The sequence below is a fragment of the Chiloscyllium plagiosum genome, chromosome 20 (assembly GCF_004010195.1).
Source record: "Chiloscyllium plagiosum isolate BGI_BamShark_2017 chromosome 20, ASM401019v2, whole genome shotgun sequence".
Classification (NCBI taxonomy): Eukaryota; Metazoa; Chordata; class Chondrichthyes; order Orectolobiformes; family Hemiscylliidae; genus Chiloscyllium; species Chiloscyllium plagiosum.
The window spans coordinates 31,826,143-31,831,302 of record NC_057729.1 but is presented as its reverse complement, the minus strand read 5'-3'; positions in this window follow the sequence as shown (position 1 = coordinate 31,831,302).

Below are 5,160 nucleotides of genomic sequence, written 5' to 3'. Positions count from 1 at the left end.
ATCCCTTGCAGTAAACAAGACATCCCAGTCACAAACTACCTGATTTCCATGTTTATCTGCACTTATATGGTCACTTGGTGTTGGTATCTGATTAATTCCTCAATAACAATGAAAGATTTTAGTCTGGATTTAGTGACAAAATAATGGTATGACTACTTCTTCTGCAGAATGTGCTGAAGTGTTTCACTAATAGAGGTATTTCTGCAGTTAGCCACATCATGAATAAAAAATAGTCTCTAACTTCAGGATGCATTTCGTTACCACTTCCCCACAGGAAGTACCTGAATAACAGCCATAAATAATCAGGCGAGATTAACAGCTAAAACATATACATATCATCAACACTTCAAATATTATCAAAATTCTATTTGTTGAAAGAATTTAAACACTCAGTTGGTCGTTAAGAAATGTATTCATTAAGATGTATTTCCATACAATGGAGTTAAGAGATTGGTATTTGTCATCATGCAGTTTGATGCACTGTAGCCATGAAGTCCACAAAATAAAGTTGGAGTTTGTTTTATTTAACTGCGTACACAAATACAAACCTCTAGTTCCATGTTCTGTGCTGCAGAACATTCACTTTTCTGGAGATAGGCTGTCCATAATCTGTTGGTAGAATAATATAGCAACAACTTTTTAAATACTGAATGTATAATGCTTGAAAAATGCATCACAAATAACTATTTTACTGCAGTGCATAATCGAGATACAGGCTTATTGTAGGGACCAGCTTACTCTGTTGAGTCATCAATATCTTGTCGTTTGCATGTGGGTGAATTCCTTTTTGTATGTGTACTGAACATATTGGATGTACAATTAATAACAGCTGTCACATTCAATAGCCAAAATTCTTAACCAGCCAGTAAATATGTTGCTCTGCTGCTTCACTTATAAATTAAAGTATGCTTCACCACCTGCACTGACAGCATGACCAAAATCTACCTGGCATTTAGATAAAAAAGCAAGATGGGTTTCTTCAGCTGGATATCGTACCATCTGTTCTGCAGCTTAATTGGGTAACAGGAAGGACAAAAAGTATGCAAAAAATAGTTTAAAGGTTGTTGGGTTTTGTATTTGTGTGCACAGTTAAATAAAACAATTTGTAACTTTAGTTTGAATTCTTCACAACAGTGAATGGGACTGCACTATGACAGTTCCTTAGCTCCTTTGTATGGGAGTACATCTTAATAAATCCATTTCTTAACTTCCAATTAAATGTTTAGATCTATTTTTGAAAAGTAGAGTTTAGATGATGTTTAAAGTGTTGATATGTGTATCGGATTGGAAGTCAATTGCTCAGAATGAAAAGGAACAGATTTTCTAAATAGCATAGCAAAAGTAGGAAGTTGTTACTGATCATGGAAAACTACAAGAATAATATAACTATGATTATTTTTTAAAATCTTGCAATATGTCTCACTCTGACTAACATTTTAACATTTTGAAATTTATCCACATATCATCCATACACTTATTAGAACAATTAAGTGTTGATTTATACCAAGCGGTTCAGAGTCTTTACTTAATACAATTGTGTAAGAAACCAAGAACCATTAAATAGATAAAAGGATCATTATTTTTGGAAACTGTGAGAAGGAGTCCTTACAATGGTGTTATTGTATAAGTGAAAGAGAATGCTTATCAGTCCAAATCCCAGGCGAAAGAGATCTTACGTTATATGTTTTAATCTCCATGTTAATCTGCATTTGTAGATGTTGCAATTTCATGGGAACGCAATGCTGTCCCTGAATAAGTAGTTATTGCTCAATAGGGAATGATGTTAACTTTCTTTGCTTGGCAAAAAGAGGGCCATAGCAGAATTAAAATGATAGCGGTGGATTTATTACACCAATCCTCCACACTTATCATCCAGTGCATGTCACTCATGGAGTTTTCATGCCCAGGTAAAGCAAGTGCTTGAATCACATAGTTGCTTATGAATGTTTGCAAATATGTTTCCTATGAAATGTATAGTGCTCCAAAACAATTTTGATGGCTTTTAAGGTGGATTGTATGCTAGCAACACTCTGTTTTGCAATATCTGGGACATCTGATATTGTGAAAAACAATAAAACTAAAGCTGTAATTGCTATTAAACAGTGTCAAGTGTGTTTAGTTTTGTGCTAAAAATGCCAGAGGGAAATGTTGAGCCCCTAAACAAAAACACACATTCCAACCTGAAGGTGTTTAGTTGATTTGAAATTGGATTTTGGGCCTCCCTTGCCATTTCTTTGCATGAACTGCTAGCACCTGTTATGCTTCTATAACACTAAAATTAATATTTTAATAATATCCTACTGACAACAGCATAACGGTGAGCATGTGAAGGGGGTTGAAGTAGCATTGGGCATGGACTAATTATAAGAAGAGTGGAGGCACTGCTTAGACTGAGGGTGAAAGCTGAGGGGAGGGAGGTTCACCATTTCAGTCAAACCTAACTAACCTCTGCAATCTACGCATGAAAGTAGCACAGACCTATCTTAGGAAGCTGAGGATGCTTGCAAACCAGCCTTTGACAAATGCAGTGGCACCTGCTTGAGCACTTTAGACACCAAAGGATAAAGGGAGCAGATACATGGGAGCAACACCACCTGCAAGAGTTTTTACAAGCCATTCACCATCCCAACTTGGAAATGTATCACAGTTCCTTCAGTGTCAATGAGTTGCTATCCTAGAAAACTCCCCCGAATGCGATTGTGGGTGTACCTATATCAAATGGACTGCAATAGTTCAAGAAGGCAAATCATTTTAAGACCACCATTTTAAAGGCAACTAGGATCAGGCAATAAATGCTGGCCCAGCTAGTGATGCTCATATTCTGTGTATGAATGAATTAAAAAGAAATATAACATTTATTACCAAACATTATTCTTTTTGCTTTTGTTTTCCAAAGAAACAATAAGATGCAACAAGGACCAATTTCTACTCTCACTTTTATTTGGTAAATTTAATCATTCAATTTAAGAAAGGAAGCAGGGAGCAAAACAAAATTGTATAGATCATCAAACCTATTTCCCAATGCAATTTATTTTATAGTGGTTACTATCAATTCTACGTGATTTCTAGTGGGAGACAACCCAAATGCAGGCAAGATTTTCAAAAAGACCGCTTTATTAAATTTATCCCAATTCCCAAAGACAATCATCAACAGTGTGTTATTAGTCCACATACACTATTCAACTCTGATCAGCTGTAGCCAACAGAAGATTTTAGAGATGAAAGTGGTAATTATCCATGCTGTGTGACTCTATAATTTTAATGCTTACTTTGGACTTCAGCTTTATACAATGGTGAACATGTCCTGAAGGAAAGAGGGAAGGGAAAATTGTTGAATAGGTTGCAACTGGTCTTCAACAAAAATTACTAACCTTCTATTTTCACATTTTGATGAGTTTGCCCATACATGGTAGTGTGGTCTGCTCAAGCACCTTAGAAAACAAGTGCATTAATTTACTACATGATATATTCTCTTTTCAGCCAGCATTCTCTGGAGTATTAACTATTGCTGTCACTCACTGAGGATCATTGATTGTTGGTTTCCATTGGTGAGGGATAATGAAAACTATTTTTCTCACCACAGACTGTAGATGTTATTACTATTTCAGATGAAGCGTCTAAAAAACTATTCATTATTAAAGCATCATAGAATCCCTAACTGCGGAAAGAGGTCTTTCAGCCCATTCAGCCTGCTCTGACTCTCCAAGAGCATCCCACCCAATCCAGCCCTTTCTCCATCCCCATAACTATGCATTTACCATGACTAATCCACCTAGCCTGCACATCCCTGGACTATTATTTATACTACATTATTGATATATATACAGAATGCAAAAGTTTCTAATATACATTCGATTATAATTTATTTTACTGCTTAGTAACTTTTTTACATAAATTTTTAATTTAAAATTAAATATTTTTGTTAAGGAACATGCTTTGTGTGCAGGGGAAGGATTAATGATGTCAAAGTTATTAATATAAGCTTTCCTCAATGTACTGAACAGAAAACATTCTAATGATTCCAAAATATTATTTGAAAGATCAGACAAATCTTGAAATTAAAGAGCAATAAGTTAATGTGAGAATGTCTACTTGATTAAAAATGGTCTTCCTACTAATTTATTAAAAACATTAAGCCATTTGCTTTAGACAGGTTAACACCTCCAATAAATTGGCAGAGACAGGAATTTCAGATGAGCATATTGGCTAGTAAACCAGATTTAATTTCAGTGCCAGAGTATTTAGTGCCAATTTTGTTTCCTATCTCGTTCAATTGACATTGTCACTAAGGGAGTGATGGAAGAACTGGGAAAATATTTTCATGCAAAGGATTGTGGAGCAAGGACATTTTATCAGGGATAGTGCATGATGCAGGAAGCATATGCGTATGATGGGCCCCAGCTATACTGCCATGTTAGCTAGCAATTAGTTACAATTGTGTTTAGCTTCAAGTCTAGTTTACTGTTCAGTCAACATTTATACTCAAACTACTAAAAACATAACAAACTAAAACCCATATTTAACTTAACTCTAACCATCAATTGCTTATTTTAAATACTTCTCTGTGTCTCTCAAGTTCCATCTTTTGCACCAGTTGTGATATCAGTATTTATGTATAAACATTGCACAGGTCATTTTAATTAATGAGTGGATAGTAGAGTATCTTAATTCAGACAAACAATAAAAGCTTGCATTTATTTCTTGTCTTTATAGTGTAGTGACATTTTTACTTTTAAAGGAAGATATTCATTTTGCAATTTAGATAAGGCAAAGATTCCAAAGTAAGTCTGGTATGTAGCAAAACTTATGCATGTGACACACAGTGCACATGTAATTTTGTGAAGTTGATAATTTAATGTGAAAAAATGATTGGGGAATAAACTCTGACCATGTCTTGTATCAGTTTATTTGTATAGCATAATAGGAAAGGAGATTGCTGCAGCATGCTTAAGAAGTCATTAATTTTGAATGGCCACAATAAAATGAGGTAAAAACAATGACTGCAGATGCTGGAAACCAGATTCTGAATTAGTGGTGCTGGAAGAGCACAGCAGTTCAGGCAGCATCCAAGGAATAGCGAAATCGATGTTTCGGGCAAAAGCCCTTCATCAGGAATAAAGGCAGAGAGCCTGAAGCGTAGAGAGATAAGCTAGAGGAGGG